The following is a 23104-nucleotide window of genomic DNA, read 5'->3' as shown; positions in this document are numbered from 1 at the left end:
TTGGCAGTATGTAATTCATGTTTAGTTTTTTTGTACATTTTTATCATTTAGTATACATTCTTTCAGCTTAGAAACTCATTTATGTTTAGTTCATCTAGCATTTAGAAGAAGAGAAAATATTCTCACATGTCTTAAAGGTTCAAAGAACTACCAGCCTTCCATTTTTAAAGATCTGTGGGTGCCAGAAAGAAAAGTACGAACTTTTGTAAAGTTCTTCTGTGAGATACTGTATTCTTTCCATTATTACTGCTGGGAGAGAAGAGCTATAGCATGGAGCTGTTGTCTCTGTAATGATACTTAGTAGCTCTTTTTCCCTTTTTTATTATTTTTTATATGAAGTCCTTCCAGTCATCTTCATCACTACTTGCAAACCATGAGTGATAGATATCCACTTCTTTTGCTGTATTTGTGTTATTGTTTGCAGCATTATTACCATCTGTTTTTCTTTTCCTACATTTTCTCTTTCCAAACATAAAAGAAAAAAAAAGCTATTTTTCAGACAACCTGTCGCCAAGGAGCATTATAGTAATCATGTAGATTATAAGTAAATGTTATCTAGTAATGTTGATAATAAAATAATTTACAGTGGTTTGTCAGTTTACGATGAGTCTCTGAATTTGTTTGTATCCCCACAGTCTTATTTTTGGTAAACCAATAGAACTACTTAGTAAAATGTTGACGGTTTTCAGTCTGATCAGGTTTAGTCTGTGGGGGTACTTTAAGTATCATTTTACCACAATATGTGTGACTTTCTGCAGCGCAGATTACAAACATGTTCTTGTGATCCTAAAACCACTTAGATGGCAGACGGACTGGCTGGATATTGATTTACCATTTGTGCTTGGATGTGTTCTCCATATTTTTTAATGTCTGTCATGCTACTTCACATATACATATAAGAACTAGTTAGAAACCGTTTTTTATTTATTGTTTTGTCGAGTTGGAGAGTCCTAGAACATGGGAGTTATGTTACTAAAACTGCTGTAATTTACATAAGAAACTATATTGTACTGAACTGTTGCTATGTTAAACATCTAAACTGAATATATGCAATATGTTACAAGATTCTTGTGGTTTTGTACCCTAGCATTGCACTTGTTGGGAAACTTTCACATAATAAATGAATTCATCTATTTGTAGTCATTTGTACTGCTGTTCACTGTTACTGTCTTTTTACTGGTGTCTGAGTTACCTATGGTAATCTGAGATGAATTTTAAAAAGAATCCATAGCATAAATCTTAGACTACAGTTCACTTTTCTGCCACAAATGTACCAGTGGATCCACCTGTGGATTAGCCCTATTGTAATGCGTGGAATCTGCAGTGATGAAGAACATGCTATTGATTTAAAGTCTGCAGTGCATTCATTATTTGTGTGGATTTTTTGCTAGAGGAGTGTCGGTGGTTTATCAGTATTGCAGAATCTGTTGGCCCTATACAAATAAATATTATCATATAAATAAATATTACGCCTAAATACTGATACAATCCTTAAAGGAGAAGTCCAGCAAAAATCTTTATTAAAGTATTGTATTGCCCCCCAAAAGTTATACAATTACCAATATACACTTATTTCGGGAAATGCTTTTTTCCCTGCACTTACTACTCCATCAAGGCTTCACTTCCCGGATAACATGGTGATGCCACGAGACAACTCCCAGAGCTGTGCGGGCTGTGGCCGGTGGAGAGGATGATAGCAGAGGGATGCTCCAGTGCCCAGTGTCCCCTTACTATCATCCTCTCCAGCAGCCAGAGCCCGCAAAGCTCTGGGAGTTGGGTCGTGACATCACCATTGTCATCCTGCTGTGAGTATGTAAGTGCCGCCCCCATTAACCCCCGCTGCTGGCAAGATACTTTACCTGCTCTACAATCTGGCCGCAACTGAGGCTCCCAGAGGTCCCGCACAGCCAATCAGTGACTGTGGCGGGGCCGTGCACTAATTGGCTGAGTGGGACCTACAGGGACCGAAAGCCTCAGATGTGGACAGAGCAGGTAAAGTAAAGCTACCATTAATGTATGTAAAAATTTGTAAAGATTTTTCTCGCTTCCATAGTAACATGCTAAAACAAAAATAGATCCCCATGATGTCTCAATGAGTATGCCTACAATCCAGGCAGTGCACCTTTGTACAGTTAGAGTACTGTATAGACAGACATACAGTCAAAAGATCTGCTTTAGTAGCAGGTGGCCTATTTGTGAACAGTTTTGAAATAGTAACAAGTCAATGCTTTCTACCATGGACAAAGTAAAGAGAGTTGAAATATGAGTACAGGTCTGTTTACATCTGCCCTGGAGGCTCAATTAGGAACCTCTATTGCGGATTTAGTCACATATGTCAGAAAAATATATTGCTACGTGGTATTTTCTTGTAAAATGATGGACACCATGGAAAATGAAAATACAAATACAGAAGTGAACAGGTAAAAAAAACAATGGGAGAGTAAATGCAAATATTGATTATATGATTGAGGAGTTATTTTAGTCTGATTCATTAGTGCAGATGCCATGGGGGTGTCACACTGTATAGTATACAAAGATCAGTGTCTTATAGGAAATAATTTGGAGATGTTGACAGAATGCACACAGAGGTATACTGTTTCTCATTGAAATATATCCCTTTCATTTTTATGTCATGCACCAGTGCAATAATGAATCTCTCCATTCATACATAGACAAGTGAGAACCCAGAGGGAAGAACATATTTTGTTGTTGATTAGAAACGACTTCTCTTTTAAAGTGTTTGCAAACAGTTGCTGTGGAATTGTTAAAGTATATTTGCCAACAGAGCTGTATAACCGTTAGTTGTGCAAGTAATTGCCCAGAGCACGTAAATGGCTGATTAAAATAAGCCTTTGTTTTTTTAAATGTTGTATAATGTAAATTCTCAGAGACAGCAGACAAGGCAAAACGTTGTCCTTCCAATGGTTTAGAGGAAAAGAAAAAGCTCCTTTCTCCTTCTCAGTAGGAACCTGTGCAGGCAGAGCTTCCATTAAGAAGGCTCAATCAGTCTTGTATAGAATTGATGCTGACATTATCTCATTGTTACAAGGCATATCCCCAGCTTCCCCAGTGTTCACATTACTGACAAAAATGAGATTCTGTATTATGCATTCCCTATCAGCTGTCCAATTATTTAAAAGATCCTGTCTACATGACCTGAGATGTGCTTAGCTATCTGCAGCGTTACTTATTCCTTGGATTTGCATTATTATCGCTTATCGCTTATGTAATCACTGACTCATATAAAATAACTTCTTACATTATAGTTGATTGCATACATTTTGTATTTCTTAACTTGGCAAAAGATGAACTTGATGTATTTTATTTCAACGTCTTCAACTAGGTAAATGGTTTATTCTGGTAGATTGCTACTAGTTACACCTGATATATAGTTTATGTTCACAGACATCTGTAGTAGACGTCATACACGTCTATTCATGTTACTTGGAAAAGATGAACTTTAGGTATTGTTTTCAATGTCTAACTAGGTAAATTGTTTATTCCAGTAGATTGCTACTATACAGAGCTTATTCTCTTTTTCTTTTTTTTTTTTTTTTTTTTGGGGGGGGGGGGGGAGCTAGTACTCACTAAAGATTTAATATAGCTCTGAACTAAAGTATTCAACTGTGTGAATAGTATATTACAATCATTATTCTCTTGGTATTATAAGATATGGTATGTAACAGCTGTGTCATGTGATCCCCTGTCAGACTTTAGTCCACAGATTGCTCTACTGTGTAGACAGAAGTTGAGTCTCTTCTGTGTCCCTAATCTATCACTTGCTGCACTTAGGAATGAAACAATTTAGTGAGACTCTTCCCCTTCTGTGTGATAGGAAATGTGTATCGGAGCAATGGAAGCAATCAGGATGGCAGAAAACTAGCACATCAACTTAAATTTTATGCATAAGATTATTTATTTTTACATCTCACCAGTTTTCAGGTTGTAAACCCAATTAAAAAAGGAAAAAAGGTCAGTGAGCTTGTCACCTCTCTCACCATTTTACTCCCTGCAGTGTTCTTATCACAAGAATACTCAAAGCTCCATGAATTTGTATAGGTTCAGGACTGTTTTTTTTATCATAGCCTTAGTTATAAATATACACATTGAGCTACAAGCCCTAACAATATTTTTAGTTCTGATCTTTTTATGGAAACCAAATCTAAGAGAAATGTACTCTTGTTTTACAGTGTACCAACCCATCACTGAAAGGCACTCCGTGATATTAGGCCATTCTAGCACTGCTTTGTGTATACACTGGGTCTTAGTGTTCTCCTGTTGGCTCCTGTCAATTCCTATACATAGCATGGGTGTGTTAACTATCAAGCTATCAATCTTTTTAATTGACTATTTTATTTATAATTGTCTGTACATATTCTTTTTCCTAAAAATGTCATAAAATATGTAACTCAGGACATCTGTAGGTATCGAAACATAGATACATTAATAATTATCGGGTTCAGTTTTTTCACCATCTGTTTGTATAGCGTAGAGTTTCTATGTCACAGATTGTCATGCTTTAATTTATTCATTGCTCAGTCTTACAGCAGCAGAATGGACAAACCAACATACTTAAGAGTAGGCAACAATATGCAAATATATAGCACTTGGTAGAGCTTGCTTATGCTGATATTTCTGCTGCCTTGTGTGGTTTATAATATACATATGTACATTTACATAACACACCTACCAAATGTTCAGACTGCTGGTGCTTTAGTTTGGGAAGGATGAGGGGGCAGTTTCTACTTATATATTTATGTACTATCAAAGCATCAAAACAGTGTCTGTATAAGTTGTTGTGGACTACACCCATCATGGACTCAACACTCCTCTTAGAGTTAGCGGAGAATGCACCTCATCTCACAATGCATTACTGTTAGCATGGAACCAAATATATTGTCACAATCTAGATTCATTTTCCTACGCGATGCAGAACAAAAAAAAATGGCTCAATCTGAGTTATGAGGAAAATGGCAACAAATGGAAGTATCTTAGCAATTCAGAATTCCAGGTTTAATTATTTGACGCATGTTGTATTATTTGTCTAGAGTAACAAACAATAGCAACATACCTATGATGTCTCATAAACAAATAGGTTCCCCTTCACTGAACAAGGCTCCTAAGCTGAAATGTAAATTGGGTTTTCTTAACACAGTCCATTGATTTTATGTGAACGCTATATTTTGCCAGGGGCTTTGTCAGAAATCAGAGAAATAATTCAATGCTGGCTAACCATGGATTCAATTAACTAATAAGCAAGTTTATGTAGGTTGTCATAGAAAATCACTCAGAACTGGGAGAACGCTTTGTCTAATGCAGTCACTGTCACACTAGCTTAGCTGACCTTAAGGGCATACTCTGCTACAAAATAAAATATACCAATACGTTTTACTCTTTACTCGTATTTCTACTTCATTAATAATATCAAATTATATGTCAGATCTAGTTCTTGTCTACCCGAAGAATAAAAAAAAATTAGTCTCTGAAATTCTTGTGAATTCTGAGAACATTATAATCGATAAAGGAATATGACAGAAGTACATGGTTTCATAACAGTATGCTTACTAAGTTTGCAGTCTATGAAAAAGACCTCTTTGTGATATTGGGGGAGCACACTATACACCATAAGCTTACAGGCACATCATTGGAAGTTTCCTTCAGTCTCTAAATGGTCATGGATTGAATATAATACATATGATGGGTTTGGTATCTGGATAGTTAAAAGGGGAACTATAAGTAGGTTAGGCCAGTGCTTCTCAACTCCAGTCCTCAGGCCTCACCAACAGATCATGTTTTGAGGTTTTCCTTAGTATTTCCCAGGTGATATAATTATACTCAGTGCATCAGGTATTAGCACAGGTGTCCTTTGTATGGGATATCCTCAAAACAGGACCTGTTGGTGAGGCCTGAGGACTTGGAGTTAAGAAGCACTGGGTTAGACAACCCTAACCTGCTGATAGCCCCAGTGTTGTGTACCTTTTATCCTCAGCGCAGTTCCAGTGCACTTAGTCGTTTAATCCGGTAAGACTGTTAGGAGCACTGCCCCACCCCCATAGTGATGATCTGTGCAGATCCTTTGATTATCATTAGAAGGGGTGGGCCGGCCGAGGGAGGCTCGGAGCTATGGGGGACAGGCCAGTGCTCCTAACAGTCTTACCGAACTGTGGAGTAAATGACTAAGTGCACAGGAACGGCACTGAGGATGAAGGTAGGAGACATTCCTTCACTCTCTGTGTCTCCTGCACAATAGGAGGCTAATAGGAGGTTAGTATACTAAATTAAATAGTAAATACACAAAAAAAATCACAATGTCCTTGCGCAATCCGTTTCTCTCCTTTTTATCTGAAAACAGTAATTAAAATTGGCACCTTCTAATATGTGTCCAGCTGTTGGGCAACGTATTGTAACAGGAGCCCTTCTATACTATAATGTAATACTAATCCCCCCTAATGTCTATTGTAATGCATGCTAGCATTAGAATTAACATTTGAGTGGAGAGCTTGTGCCACTAATGTTGCAGTGCAAGTACAGTGGTGCAAAAGGTAGAGGTGATTGACAGATATCTCTGCTCACTCTGCTTCACTGTGCCACAGCTGCAGCTCTACTGACTCCCAAACTCTACTCCTAATAAGCATTAGGATAGACGGTAGCGGTAAGTATCGCTAACGCTGCATGCAGCAGCATTAGTAATATGTAACTATTGTACGACCAGCTCTGCAGTTCCCGATACAGCCATTGGTGGCATCAGAGGGGCCATGTCACCCCTTACAGCTGCTAGTCAATGTACAGTATGAATGTTAATACAAAGAAAGCTTACATTTTCTTTAATAAATGTGTATTAAAAAAAAAGATGAGCAAATTTAAAGTAATAACGAAGAAAAGTGCTTTGCAGATAGCAAAGCACTTTGCTTCGTTATTACTCTCAATTTGCTCATCTTTTTTTTTTTTGGTGAAGGTGAAAGTTTCTTTGTTCTCTTTGCATATGCTATACACATTTTCTTGCCATTGTGCTACTCTTGATTCTTAGGGGTGCTGTAGGGTAGCACAAATATTGAAGGGAATAATGTAGTTAGAAGGCTAGAAATAAAAATCCATTATCAAGCCAAAAGAGTAATGTGTTCTTGTAAAACCTTGCTTACACTTAACAATAGGTTACATTTCTTAACTATCAAACATAATATTAAATCATATAAATGCAGAAAATAGGTAAAGAGAAAATATTCTTTATTATTGATCGAATTGATTGTGATTAATTAAAAGTTATCATTAGATTAAATTTTTTATAACTGTTACTGAAAATAGACTTGGCAATGCCAGCTGATTTACCTTGGTCAGTATTTGTAACCAAGACTAGGACTGGGTCCGAAACACAAAAGAGATGCAAGTTTTTCTATTGAAGTTTCTCTGTGTTTTTTCTACTATTAATTGTTCTCCTAATAGAAATTATTGTCTGAAATAGTGGTCTGTGGAAGTGGCTTTACTCTTAGTGAGAACAATTTGGGAACATGTCCCTATAGTGAATGGGAGCTGCGCTGCAATAAGACAGTGCCACAACTACACAATCACTGGTGCTGAGGGTTCAGGCTGCAAGCACTATTTTTAATTGGCAAGGGGGTGTTGGCGCTTCACCAATCAGCTTTTCATAGCATGTTCTGTAGATTGGCAAATAATGGGTTTTCCCTAGAAAACCCCTTTAATATGTTCACTTTTTAAAGCAACACTATAGATACAGTTTATCTCATCTCTATTGTGCTGTTAAATAGTATCTATTGTATGTTTGGGTTGGTGAAAGGCTAACTGCCGAAATAAGGATTAGTAGAGACCAGAAAAATAGGCGTCTGAAATTCATGCAATATTAACTCCTCTATCTCTAGATATGGGAAAGTCCTTTATGTACTTAGAAGCACACTGTAGCTCCTGGTGGAGAATACCACTAACATACAGTGTCCAGCGAAGAATATCACGGCTGCATGTGAAATCTTTTTGGCCCTGAAGTAGGGTCATGTGCCACCATACAGCCTCCTGCACACATCTCTACAAAACTCAACTTTTAGACTACACGGTGCTTTCTGTGAACAAACAATGATCTCATATATTGGCTTTTATTTGCTATTACAAGACAGGGAGGGTCGCACAAACAATCACTGGATCGTTTGTACAGCCTTTTGCTGTTATAACAGTGGAGGAAATAACTAAAACTGTGTGCGCTTAAAAAATGGCTTACAACACTACATTTTTAATGTGGTTTGGAGACTTTTTAGGTACTTTTGTGCCTCACCAATAAGTAGTACCTTAAAGTAGCTATGGTTTTGTTGAAAATGAAGCAAGCTGCCGTTTGCAAAAATGTGGTGTATTTTTGGCAAACATCTTTTCCATAAAAATAAGCTAACTACCAAGTGACATGAACTTAGACTAGACCGTCTAAAAATGCTTTATGTTTTAAAACTGGCTGAACCACTGTTGCATTTTTAGATTGTTCAATCTAAGATTACACTGTTTACCAGTTACACTTACACATTGTGGGGATTTAGTTGATGCCACTCAGGGTTTTAGCTTTAAAACTGCATGGTAAAACCTGAACATATAAAAAAAAAAAAATCACCCTCCGAAGTTCACGCTGGAACACCATAATGCTAAACTGAGCAAGTGAATGGACTGTGTTTAACCCCTTGCCTCCGCAGCCTGTTTTGGCCTTAATGACCAGGCTCATTTTTCAAAATCTGACCTGTCTCACTTTATGCGCTTATAGCTCAGTGATGCTTTAACGTATGCTAGCGATTCTGAGATTGTTTTTTTGTCACATATGGCACTTTATATTAGTGGCAAAATTTGGTCACTACTTTGTGTGTTTTTTGTGAAAAACATCAAAATATCATGAAAAATTTTAAAATTTTGCATTTTATGAACTTCTGAAATTCTCTGCTTCTAAAAAAGGAAGTCATAGCACATAAATTAGTTACTAAATCACATTACCAATATGTCCTCTTTATTCTGGCATAATTTGGGAAACATATTTTACTTTTTTAGGCTGTTATGGGGCTTAGAAATTTATTAGCAAATTATCACATTTTGTGAAAGTTTCCAAAACTGATTTTTTTTTAGGGACCAGTTCTTTTTTTAAGTTGATTTAGGAGGCTTGTATGCTGTAAAACCCCATAAGTGACCCCATTTTGGAAACTAGACACCTTAAAGAATTAATCTAGGGGTATAATGAGCATTTTAACCCTACAGGGGCTGGAGGAAAGTATTCACAATTAGGCCTTAAAGAAATCGAAAATTTTAATTTTCCAATAATATATATGTTTAGATTAAAGTTTCTCCTTTCCAAAAGGAACATGAGAGAATCTGCACCCCACAATTTGTAACACAGGTTCTCTTGAGTACAACGGTACCCCATATGTGGGCGTAAACCACTGTATGGGCACACAGCGGGGCTCAGAAGGGAAGGAGCGCCAATTAGCATTTTCAGTGCAGATTTTGCTGAAGAAGTTTCTGAGCGCCAGGTGCGTTTGCAGCGCCCATGTAGTGCCCGTAGAAGAGAACCCCCCCAAAAGTCACCCCATTTTGGAAAGTACACCCCTCAAAGAATTCATCTTGGGGTGTGGTGACCATTTTGACCCCACAGGTATTAGAGGAAAGTATTTAAAATTAGACAGTAAAAATGAAAAACTCGAATTTTTCCAATAATATGTTCGTTTAGTTTAAAATTTCTCAATTTCACAAGGAACATGAGAGAATCCGCACCCCAAAATTTGTAACGCAGGTTCTCCTGAGTACAACGGTACCCCATATGGGGGCATAAACCACTGTATGGGCACACAGGAGGGCTCAGAAGGAAGGGAGCGCCAATTAGCATTTTCAGTTCAGATTTTGCTGAAGAAGTTTCTGAGCCCCAGGTGCGTTTGCGGAGCCCCTGTAGTGTCCGCAGAAGAGAACCCCCCCATAAGTCACCCCATTTTGGAAAGTGCACCCCTCAAAGAATTCATCTTGGGGTGTGGTGACCATTTTGACCCCACAGGTATTAGAGGAAAGTATTCAAAATAAGACAGTAAAATTGAAAAACTTGAATTTTTCCAATAATATGTTTGTTTAGTTTGAAATTTCTCAATTTCACGAGGAACAGGAGAGAAGCTGCATGCCCAAATCTGTAACGCAGGTTCCCCTGAGTAGAACGGTACCCCATATGTGGGCATAAACCACTGTATGGGCACCCAGCCGGGCTCAGAAGGGAAGGAGCGCCAATTAGCATTTTCAGTGCAGATTTTTCCGAAGAAGTTTCTGAGCGCCAGGTGCGTTTGCAGTGCCCCTGTAGTGTCAGCAGAATAGAACCCCCCCAAAAGTCACCCCATTTAGGAAAGTACACCGTTCAAAGAATTCATCTTGGGGTGCAGTGAGCGGTTTGACCCCACAGGTATTAGAGGAAAGTATTCAAAATAAGACAGTAAAAATGAAAAACTCGAATTTTTCCAATATATGTTCGTTTAGTTTAAAATTTCTCAATTTCACGAGGAATGGGAGAAAAAATGTACCCCAAAATCTGTAACGCAGGTTCTCCTGAGTACAACGGTACCCCATATGTGGGCATAAACCACTGTATGGGCACACAGCAGGGCTCAGAAGAAAGGGAGCGCCAATTTGCTGGAGCAAAACCGCAGCTAGTAATGGTTATTAGAATAGCGCAGTTACTAAAATACAAAAAAAAAATGAGATTACAGCTAATGTGGGGTGGTTACGGATAATCTGTGGTGGTTACGGGCAACCTGCGGTGGTTACGGGCAACGAGGGGTGGTAACGGGCAACGTGGGGTGGTAACGGGCAACCTGGGGTGGTTACGGATAAACTGAAGTGCTTATAGGTAATCTGGGATGGGAACCTGTAACGTGCGGTGGTCGGGGGCAACGTGCGGTGGTCGGGGGCAACGTGCGGTGGTCGGGGGCAACGTACGGTGGTCGGGGGCAACGTGCGGTGGTCGGGGGCAACGTGCGGTGGTCGGAGGCAACGTGCGGTGGTCGGAGGCAACGTGCGGTGGTCGGGGGCAACGTGCGGTGGTCGGGGGCAACGTGCGGTGGTCGGGGGCAACGTGAGGTGGTCGGGGGCAACGTGCGGTGGTCAGAGGCAACGTGCGGTGGTCAGAGGCAACGTGCGGTGGTCAGAGGCAACGTGCGGTGGTCAGAGGCAACGTGTGGTGGTCAGAGGCAATCTGGGGGGAATTACATGTGATTAGGGGCAACCTGGGGGGTTACAGACAATCTGCGGTGGTTACGGGCAACATGGGGTGGTTACAGACAATCTGGGGTGGTTACGGATAAACGAAAGTGCTTATAGGTAATCAGGGGTGGGTACATGTAATTTTGGGTGGTTACGGCAATCTGGAGGGGGTCACTGGCAACGTGTGTGAGTTAGAGGCAACGTGCAGTGGTTAGAGGCAACGTGCGGTGGTTACGTGCAATATGCGGGGTTACGGGCAATCGGGGCTGATTACGGACCATCTGGAGGGGCTCACTGGCAATTTGGGGTGGTTACAGGCAACGTGCGGTGGTTATGGGCAACATGCGGTGGTTATAGGCAACATGCGGTGGTTATAGGCAACATGCGGTGGTTATAGGCAATGTCCGGTGGTTATAGGCAACGTGCAGTGGTTAGTGGCAACGTGCGGTGGTTAGTGGCAACGTGCAGTGGTTATGGGCAACGTGCGGTGGTTAGTGGCAACGTGCGGTGGTTATGGGCAGCGTGCGGTGGTTATGGGCAACGTGCGGTGGTTAGTGGCAACGTGCGGTGGTTAGTGGCAACGTGCGGTGGTTAGTTGCAACGTGCGGTGGTTATGGGCAACGTGCGGTGGTTATGGGCAACGTGCGGTGGTTATTGGCAACGTGCGGTGGTTAGTGGCAACGTGCGGTGGTTAGTGGCAACGTGCTGTGGTTAGTGGCAACGTGCGGTGGTTATGGGCAACGTGCGGTGGTTATTGGCAACATGCGGTGGTTATAGGCAACATGCGGTGGTTAGAGGCAATGTGCGGTGGTTATAGGCAACGTGCGGTGGTTAGTGGCAACGTGCGGTGGTTAGTGGCAACGTGCGGTGGTTAGTGGCAACGTGCGGTGGTTAGTGCCAACGTGCGGTGGTTAGTGGCAACGTGCGGTGGTTATGGGCAGCGTGCGGTGGTTATGGGCAACGTGCGGTGGTTATAGGCAACGTGCGGTGATTACGGGCAATCTGGGGCGGATATGGGCAACCTGCGGTGGTTACGGGTAATTTGGGGGGCTAGGGGTAATCTGGGAGTAAACTGCAATTATTACTATAATAAAAAGTGTGTGTTTTATTTTTTTGTATGTTTTTCACTTTTTGTACTTTATACATTAATTTTCACTGTATTACTATGATTACTGTGATATTTTCTATCACAGTAATCATAGTTCAGTGACAGAGACCAAATTGGTCTCTGTCACTTTAAATTTTCAGAGCTAACTGATTCTGGAGCGCATGCGCACTTCAGAATCAGCCTGGACGTCGAGGAGGACGGAGCTCCGTGGATCAGGTAACGTATGTGCGGAAGGGGGGGTGACTGGGGGACGGGGGTGACTGGGGGGGTGGGGGGCGACTTGGGGGGGGGCACGGTGACACTTTTTATCCCCTGTCACCAATGATTTATGGTGACAGGGGATAAAAAGTGCTGATCAGCACTGGGAACAGGCGATCGGCGGTATATAGTATATACCGCCGATCGCCTGCTCCGGGACCACACGGGGGGGTCCCCGATCACTGCCCCATGCTCTCCGCTACCTCCGGTGGCGGAGAGCATGGGGCTTTGATCACTTATTCATTTCCATCCCTGCGAACAAACATCGTTTGTTAGCAGGGATGGGGGCGGCCATCTTGGATCTGATGGCCGCCCGGGGAGGGTGATCGGGGGGCTGATCTGGGGTCTGAGGGGACATTTTTCATCTCCCCCCACCGTGGATTCACGGTGGGGGGAGATGAAAACTATCGGCGGCGCCGGTAATGCCCGGTACCGGCGGATCGCCGCTAAAGAGGTAGTAGCGGCGATCCGCCGGTATCGGAGGATGAGGGGAGGGGGCCGGGGGACACAGACTGAGTGGCGGTGGGGGGAGGCAGCGTTCTGCAGCCTCCCCCCGCCGCCCGATCGGCGGGGGACACTGAATCTCCCCATAGACGCTGCGGTCGCATTGACCGCGGCGTTTATGGGGTTAACTGCCCGGGGGGGAGCGCGGCTCCCCTCCGGGCAGTGGCAGCAGGAGGATGCTGTGTGACACAGCCTCCTCCTGCTGCCCGATCTCACCCAGGGACAGAGGGGGGAGGCAGGGAAAGCATGACGTCCAGGGACGTCATGATGCATTCTGCCACTGCTTTTCATGACGTCCCTGGACGTCATATTGGGGGAAGGGGTTAAGAAAATAAAGTAAAGAAAATGGTGGCTCCCAGCTCCGTAAAAAATATATGTATAACTTTATTGAACGTGCATCTTAAAATAACAAATAGGCTAAAAACATCAGCTCCGACGCGTTGCGAGGTTACACCTCTTAATCATGATTGAGAGGTGTAACCTCGCAACGCGTCGGCACTAATGTTTTTAGCCTGTTTGTTGTTTTAAGATGCACGTTCAATAAAGTTATACATATATTTTTTACGGAGCTGGGAGTCACCATTTTCTTTACTGAAGTCTATATACGGGAGACGGCCCGCAATATTGCTCCACGCGCTCCAGACCTGGGGAATTACAGCGGCACACATATACTGCACTTTGGTGAGCTGACTTTCCTTTTGCTCATTTATGTGTTTAAGATAGTTTAGTTGACTTGCTGTATGTAATATCTTTTTTTTCAAGTAAACAACTTATCTTTGACCGAGCGACCAAGCACTTACCAATTATTTGTCTCTAATAGGTTATGCAAGTTGTAAAGGAACAAATCATGAGAGCTCTAACAAACAAACCAAGTTCTCTGGACCAGTTCAAGAGTAGGCTTCAGAACCTCAGCTACACAGAAATCTTGAAAATACGTCAGTCAGAAAGAATGAACCAGGAGGATTTCCAGTCCCGCCCTATACTGTAAGTAATCTATTATTGAAGTATATACGAACACACAAGCAATCATCAGCCATAACATTAAAACCACTGACAAGTGACGTATAATCTTGTTGCTGTAGCAGCTGTCAAGTGAAGTGTTCAGTCAGTTTTGGAAGCAGGAAAATGGCAAGGGTCAAGGGCATACAGTAATAATAGCCAAATTGTGATGTCTTGACAGCTGGGTCAAGATGTTTCCAAAATGGCTTGTAGAGGATTGCTAAGGCTCAGTGATGCATTTAAACATTGAAGGCCAGTCTGTAGTCCAGTCCCACAATATAGTTTCTGTAACAAAATTGCTGAAAAAAATTCTGCTGGCTTTGACGGACTGACAGACTGCATCACAGCTGACTGCATATGGGGTGACGCAGCTGCAGACTTGTGCCCATGCCTACTATAGAGGCATGCATGCATTAGAACTGTAAATAGAAAAAGATGGCCTGGTCTGATATATCACTGTTTTTCTTACATCATGTTGAGAGCCATATGCATGGTTCACTTGACGAAGAGATAGTACCTGGATGCACTGTGTTTACAGACTTAATAAATGTAGATATTGTTCTAGTAGTGATTTACATATACAGTGTGAATACTTCAAGGGTTTATGTTGACATTTGTATTCAGTATAGTTTTGGAAATACAGTACATTTAGTTTATAAAATATTCCCTGTTCAGAACACTCGCCCCTTTTTGTCAGATGTGACCTTTACAGAGATCTGTATAATCTTGGAATCTTAAATGAAATACCATCTATTTTTCTCCAAGGAAAGTGAAACAGATATTAAACTCTGTATAAATCGACTGTAGCCAGAACTGCAAATAAATGGCTAGAGGAAAAAGTGTAGTCATTTATTAACCGGATCACTACAGCCTCAGCCGCCTGTAATAACCGAGCACTGCTTTTAATATTTGTATGTGTTTGGCTTTAGTTATAGAACATTGCTAGTATTGGAACTTACAGATTGATCACTAAATTGAATTGCCAAAGCCTTAGTGTAAATTTACCTGCAGAGATCTAGGTCAAGAGTAATGTTGGCCCATTCATTTTAGGGAACAGTGGGGATCCCAGAGATTGGAACACTATTGAATAGAGATGAGTGCTACTCGGGTGTGCTCGAGTCCGATCATTCAGCATTTCAATACTGGTGGCTAAAGAAGGCTGGGTTCACACAGCATTTTTCCTATCTGTTTAACGCACACGTTTTATGAAAAAAACGGATGCAAAAAATAGATGCAATTGTATGCCATCTGTTTGGATCAGTTTTTCCATTGACTTCAATTCTATAAAAAAAAAACAGATTGAAATGGTTGCGTTTTTTTTAACATACACAAAAATAGGGTTTTTCTGTCCGTTAAAAGTAACCAAATAAAAACTGATATGATAAAAGCATAGGAAAAACGTAGTGTAAACCCAGCCAAAGTTGGATGCAGCCAAAGGCTACCTGGAAAACATGGATACAGCCATAGGCCCCACCAATGTTTCTCTGACATGTTAAAAGTTTTTTTCTTCATCTTGCCTCTTTAAGGACCAGACTTTTTTATTTTGATGTATTTTTTAATACACAATTTTGGTGAACATGCCACTGTTTGGTGGGGCACTTATTGTCAGCTTATAACCTCTAATAAAGTACTATATAACCCAGGTAAGCCTACAGAGCGTGCAATAACAAGATAAGATACTGGGCTTTCTAACAAAACAGAAGTTTAGTATAAGTATATATTGAGACTATTCCTTGTGTCTATCATCAGAAGCCTCCAATTATCATATGTGTGGATTCTAATGTTAAAAATCAAAATAGAGAATTAACCCTTGCATATGCAGATGATTAACTAGACTTAAAAGAAGCCGAACATACCCAATCCCATTAATTCGAGAGAGAGCCCCTATAAGAAAGGAAGCCATAATCAAAATGTAAACAGAGTCTTAGGGACACAAAACTACTAATACATACTAAAACAACTGAAGAGCCTCTCTCTTTCTTTCTTTCTCTCTCTCTCTCTCTCTCTCTATATATATATATATATATATATATATATATATATATACACACTACCGTTCAAAAGTTTGGGGTCACATTGAAATGTCCTTATTTTTGAAGGAAAAGCACTGTACTTTTCAATGAAGATAACTTTAAACTAGTCCTAACTTTAAACAGATACACTCTATACATTGCTAATGTGGTAAATGACTATTCTAACGGCAAATGTCTGTTTTTTGGTGCAATATCTACATAGGTGTATAGAGGCCCATTTCCAGCAACTATCACTCCAGTGTTCTAATGGTACAATGTGTTTGCTCATTAGCTCAGAAGGCTAATTGAGGATTAGAAAACCCTTGTGCAATCATGTTCACACACCTGAAAACAGTCTAGCTCGTTACAGAAGCTTCAAAACTGACCTTCCTTTGAGCAGATTGTGTTTCTGCAGCATCACATTTGTGGGGTCAATTAAACGCTCGTACAACAGTGTGTACTACTCCCTTCAGAGGACAGCACAAACAGGCTCTAACCATAGTAGAAAAAGAAGTGGGAGGCCGCGTTGCACAACTAAGCAAGAAGATAAGCACATTAGAGTCTCTAGTTTGAGAAACAGACGCCTCACAGGTCCCCAACTGGCATCTTCATTAAATAGTACCCGCAAAACACCAGTGTCAACATCTACAGTGAAGAGGCGGCTGCAGGATTTTGGCCTTCAGGGCAGAGTGGCAAAGAAAAAGCCCTATCTAAGACTGGCCAATAAAAGAAAAAGATTAAGATGGGCAAAAGAACACAGACATTGGACAGAGGAAGACTGGAAAAAAGTGTTGTGGACGGATGAATCCAAGTTTGAGGTGTTTGGATCACAAAGAACAACGTTTGTGAGACGCAGAACAAATGAAAAGATGCTGGAAGAATGCCTGACGCCATCTGTTAAGCATGGTGGAGGTAATGTGATGGCCTGGGGTTGCTTTGGTGCTGGTAAGGTGGGAGATTTGTACAGGGTAAAAGGGATTCTGAATAAGGAAGGCTATCACTCAATTTTGCAACGCCATGCCATACCCAGTGGACAGCGCTTGATTGGAGCCAATTGCATCCTACAACAGGACAATGACCCTAAACACACCTCCAAATTGTGCAAGAACTATTTACAGCAGAAGCAGGCAGCTGGTATTCTACCGGTAATGGAGTGGCCAGCGCAGTCACCAGATCTGAACCCCATTGAGCTGTTGTGGGAGCAGCTTGACCGTATGGTACGCCAGAAGTGCCCATCCAACCAATCCAACTTGTGGGAGCTGCTTCTAGAAGCGTGGGGTGCAATTTCTCCAGCTTACCTCAACAGATTAATAGCTAGAATGCCAAAGGTGTGCAATGCTGTAATTGCTGCAAAAGGTGGATTCTTTGAGGAAAGCAAAGTTTGATGTAAAAACAATGTTATTTCAATACAAATCATTATTTGTAACCTTGTCAATGTCTTGACTCTATTTTCTATTCATTTCACATGTATGGTGGTGAATAAGTGTGACTTTTCATGGAAAACACAAAACTGTTTGGGTGACCCCAAACTTTTGAACGGTAGTGTGTGTGTGTGTATGCATTTGTGTCCATCCGTTTTGATCTGTTTTTCCATTGACTTCCATTGTAAATAAAAACGGATCAAAACAGATCCGTTTTTTTTTTGATGGACGCAAAAACGTAGCTGACACTACTTTTGTGTCTGTTAAAAAATTGATCCTTTTTGATCCGGTTTTTTTTACAATCTAAGTCAATGGAAAAACGGATCAAAACGGATGCACACTAATGCATCCGTTTTTTCCATCCGTTTTTCATCCATTTTTTTGCAAAAAACGGATGAAAAAAAACGGATTGCAAAAACGCGGTGTGAACCCAGCCTTATGGGAGTATGATGTTAATGTAAAAAGTAACTACAGGTATATCAATAAAAATCTTCCCTTGGGTGTGTTATTTACATAGTATACCTTTATTGTCATTGCACAGGGGGAAAAAAACAATTCAAAACAATCCTAATGGTTCTCAATGTACCTGTCTTTTTTATTATTGCATAGAGAGCTGAAAGAGAAGATTCAGCCAGAGATCTTAGAGCTTATAAACAGCAGCGACTTAACCGGCTGGTCGAAGGCACCTGCTTTAGGAAACTAAACAGTCGGAGAAGACAAGGTATGTTCTATGATCCTTTTTTAGACTTGTGTTTTATTCAGACGTAGAGCTCTGTTCTCATCATGTTTTGGTCAACCATAACACAAAAATATTTGCTTACAAAAATATGAGATGTAAACTATATAAAATGTATCCTGTAAAGTACCTGTATCTTTCTGTAGAGAAAAATATTGTCATTTTGATAAACAGTTTTTCTAGTCACAATGGGGGTTTTTTAAATTGACTTTTGGTGCCATTTAAATGACTTCTGCAGCACAATCTGAAGTCTTGCCAAGTGTAGCCAAAGACCAGTACAGAGACAATGTCTCCAAAATAGAGACAATGGTAAAAAAAAAAAAAAGGTTAGAAAGTTTGTTAGTTAAAAAGAAAAGTTAGAATTTACATAATGTCATTTAGTAAAAGATTAGATGGTAAAAATGTTGGTTGAAGTGTTCCTTTAGGGATCTGGCTGTTGGAATTAAATAACTCACATAGCAGACCCCAAACTGGTCTGTTTTAAAAATTTAGAAGAACTTGACTGAATGCTTTAAAAAGATGCATATCCCGTTCACTGTTACATGGCTGTCTGTCACTTTTTTAGTGCTGTTACTTCATCACTGTCACAGTAGAGAAGAGTCAAATAATTTTCAGGCAATAAGAACAAATGTTTTAACTTAATTTAACTGGCAAAAAGAAGTAGCATTTACTGAATAGACTTTAGTGCATTAAATGAAACCTCTGGAAAAGTAACATTATTCATCATGTTAGTTTTACCTCTGAACATTCCCCATCACATGTATTAAAAAAATCGCATTTACATCAGAGCCCAAAATGGTGGTAACTGCTAAGCACTGCTAGATCCAGTATGATGTCACCATTGGTTGTGGGTAGAGATGAGCGAACCAGGTTCGAGTCGATCTGAACCCGAACGTTCGGTATTTAATTAGCGGGGGCTGCAGAACTTGGATAAAACTCTAAGGTTGTCTGGAAAACATGGATACAGCCAATGACTATATCCATGTTTTCCAGATAGCCTTAGAGCTTTATCCAACTTCAGCAGCCACCGCTAATCAAATGCCTAAAGTTCGGGTTCGGATCGACTCGAGCATGCCGAGGTTCGCTCATCTCTAGTTGTGGGCCTTCTGATAGACAGTTTTCCAAATTTTTTTTTGAGCTACTTGTAGGGATGCAGTCTTTTCTGTATATAGTAATTTTGTAAATTACTATTATTATTATATTAAAAATGTTCTTCAACTTCTGGAGATATTGTAATTTCCGTAAGTTCCGTGCAGGTTTTTCAGATACTCTATTTAAAAGAAATCTGTTACCAGCCACAAGGGTTTTGAACCTGTCACACTATAACATAGCACCTAGTGCAAAAATATAGCCAGTAGCTTTATTTGGGCCGTCTATGTAATCTAAATGCTAAAAAAGACCTTTTTTCCATCTGCCTAAACAATTGGAGAGCTAAGGTGGTGCCAAGCCCACAAAAGCCACAGCCAAGCACACCTCTCCCCACCCTGTCGTATCCTGAGTGACAGTCATGGCCCAGCTTCTAGCTCCAAGATCTGACCTCAGGTCTCAAACATGCGCCATGAATCAAAATCTAAGTGCATGCGAGTAAGTTTCCCTAACGCTGACAACATCCTGAATAACTGGCCTTATGGGGCCTGTATGAGACTGTTGGAGAACACACTGCTCTAACATTGGGAGCTCTATTTTATGCTTGCATCTTCAGGATGCTGCTGCTACCGGGGTAAGCAAAACAAGAGTCCGTGGAGCCTCGGTTGTGAGTCTCAAAACACGGGATAGCCAGATATCTCTAGCCTGTTGCCACGGGGTGCCTCCATGATGGGGAGAGCACCACACCACCCTGAAAGATAGCCCCTTAAGTCTCACTCGGTTGTGAGTATTGGAACATAAATAGGGAAACAACAGGATGGCCCCTTTTTGTCAATGTCTAACTTAAGGTACGAGTATTGCGATCATGACAAGGGCTTGCCAAGGCAAGCATCCATCCACAGACAGCCGTTTCGGGGTATTTGCCCCTCGTCACTGTGGAGCAGGATTCTGGATAGTTGGGGCAATGACAAATCAACCAACAAAACACAGTAATCACTGAACTCAAGGAGATCAGTGAAAAAATACCAATGGAGTACTCAATTAAGTGTCTCCAATGATGCCCCCAAAATTTTAAATATGCAAAACAAGAGTCCGTGGAGCCTGCGAGCCTCAAAACACAGGATAGCCAGATATCTCTAGCCTGTTGCCACAGGGTGCCTCCATGATGGGGAGAGCACCACACCACCCTGAAAGATAGCCCCTTAAAGCGACTCTGTACACACAATCTGTTAATCCAAGATCTGTCCTGCGGTCCGTTCGGCAGGTGATGCAGTTAATGTCCTAAAAAAATGCTTTTAAACTTGAAGCCCCGTTCCAAAAGGGGAGTATCTGTACCCTAAATGTGCACAACCTCTCTGTCCCTCCTCCCCACCCTCTTCATCATTAGGAATGCTCCAGGCAGATTGCCTCCTATTCCCCACCTGTGGCAGCCCGGCACATGGGCTGGATCGTTAAGGACCTGTGCAATGTTCAGCATGGAGAAAATGTTTCAGTGGCATTCCTAATGCTGAAGAGGGTGGGGAGGAGGGACAGAGGGGTGGTGCAAAGTTAGGGCACAGATACTCCCGTTTGGCACGGGCTTCACATTTAAAAGTATTTTTTAGGACAATAACAGCATCACCTGCAGAACGGACCACAGGACAGATCTTGGATAAAACAGCAGCTATCCGAAGGTACAAGTGGTTTGGGGGGTCAGATTGTGGGTACAGAGTCACTTTAAGTTCCACTCTGTTGCGAGTATTGGAACATAAATAGGGAAAACGGGCCACCCTGTTGTTTCTCTATTTATGTTCCAATACTCGCAAACCGAGTGGGACTTAAGGGGCTATCTTTCAGGGTGGTGTGGTGCTCTCCCCATCATGGAAGCACCCCGTGGCAACAGGCTAGAGATATCTGGCTATCCCGTGTTTTGAGACTCGCAACCGAGGCTCCACCGACTTTTTGGGGGCATTAATGGAGACTCTTGCTTGAGTACTCCATTGTAATTTTTTTAACTGATCTCCTTAAGTTCAGTGATTACTGTGTTTTGTTGCTACCGGGGTAAATCAAAATGCTTGCACAAGATTTCAGCTAAGTGTTTGGTGCTGGAAGCCAAGATGGGACGAGATGGGGTGGGGAGAGGCGTGCCAGGCTGCGGCTTTTGTGGGCTTGGCACTGCCCCTATTACACTGCCTAAGAAGTACAGAATCGGTCACCAGCCACAAGGGTTTCAAACTTTTCACACTATAGAATAGTCTGCTATTCATGGACAGCACAAAGAGAGGTACCATTTGTATTAGTGTGGCTGGTGACCGACTGTACTTGTACTTATTTGCCAACATCAACATATGGTAAACTGGAAATGGGGAGATACTGAAATGCATCATTCTACTTTTTTGTATTATTATACCATGATTGAACTTTATTTACATGAAATAAGAGAAATCATCTCTATGGAATACTTCTGGAAAATCTTTTAAAAGCTTTAGAGCAGCTCTGTTTCAGTTTTTGTAAATTGTTAAAATTTAATGAGATAAAAATGAGTCTCTTTAGACAGAAGACTGCTGCTAATAGTCTACTGGATATAATATTTACTAGTATGTATAACCCCAGCCAGATGGCATTATAAGGAACAGTGTACTCTGTTCAAAAAGCACTGATTGATTTCTATTTTATTTGATGTTTCCGTGTGCAAGCTTCATGCTGTTCCCCCAGAGACTTCTTTACATGCAAGAAAAAGCCTGACATTTCAAAAGCTTCTGGGTTGTGTATTTTATCTATTGTAAACAAGAGCAGCTATGCTGCACTGTTTCAAGTTGTATTATAGGAAGCTGTGCGGTCCCTATAGCGGACCTTTATATTGCCATCTAGTAGACACTGTAAAAGTGTATAAAGCATATCTTTACAAAATTATAGTGGATCAGTGCTTCTCAAACTGTGAGATGCCCCCTAGTTGTTGGTGAGGAGCAGCTGAGGAGGCAGTTCTTATAAAGGTGGCTATAAACTGTACATTCCTGTCCCTGGCTGCAACAATCTCTGGTTCAAGAACATTATTGACTAATTACATTCTTATTTTAATGTTATACAGAGATTAGGAGACAAACAAAGGGTAGACTGAGCAATAGTTTTTATTTTTGCTTGGACTTCTGCCATAGATGGTGAGACCCCAGCCTCTTCATGGTCAGTCTGGTGAGGCCCAGGCATCACATTGCTCTGTTGGGTAAAGCTCCAGTAGAAAAAATGTGAGAAAAGTAGAAAACATACTACAAAGTATAAAGCAAAAGTAATATAAAGTTGTCTTTAATGACATTGAAGTTAAAGGTGTAGTTCAGCAAAAAAAAAAAAAAAAAAATCAACTGGTGCCAGAGATGTGTAAATTACTTCTATTAAAAGAAAAAAATATCTCATCTTCCAGTTAGGGATGGTCCGAACTTGAACTCTCGTACGAACCCGAACTCTCGGAAATGATTCCCGCTGTCTGCCCGCTCCGTGGAGAGGGTGGCTACAGCGGGAGAACCGCCTGGAAAACTGGGATACAGCCATAGCCATAGGCTGTATCCCAGTTTTCCAGGCGGGTCCTCCCGCTGTATCCACCCGCTGCACGGAGCGGGCAGACAGCGGGAATCTGATGTCAGTTCCTGACGTGGACGGAGATGGCAGCAGAGAGCAATGTCTCAGACTAGAAAGAATACACCACTTCTTGCTGGACATACAGCAGCTCATAGGTACACTGGAAGACTTTTTAATAGAAGTAAATTACAAATCTCTGGCACTTTCAGGCACCAGTTGATAT

At 41.3% G+C, this 23104-nt stretch overlaps 1 long non-coding RNA gene across 1 annotated transcript in view; it reads left to right on the top strand.

Annotated features, from left to right (window-relative positions):
- LOC138775015 (uncharacterized) overlaps positions 1–18156 on the top strand; it is a 40699-nt gene extending 22543 nt beyond the window's left edge. Inside the window, exons 2-3 of the long non-coding RNA XR_011360461.1 lie at positions 13899–14062; positions 18120–18156. This is a non-coding gene — a long non-coding RNA (uncharacterized lncRNA). The remainder of the gene's footprint in view (positions 1–13898; positions 14063–18119) is intronic.
- The last annotated feature ends 4948 nt before the right edge of the window (positions 18157–23104 follow it).

Source organism: Dendropsophus ebraccatus, unplaced genomic scaffold (assembly GCF_027789765.1).
Source record: "Dendropsophus ebraccatus isolate aDenEbr1 unplaced genomic scaffold, aDenEbr1.pat pat_scaffold_1247_ctg1, whole genome shotgun sequence".
NCBI lineage: Eukaryota > Metazoa > Chordata > Amphibia > Anura > Hylidae > Dendropsophus > Dendropsophus ebraccatus.
Note: the sequence above shows the minus strand (reverse complement) of the source record. Positions and strands in the feature narration are given on the sequence as shown.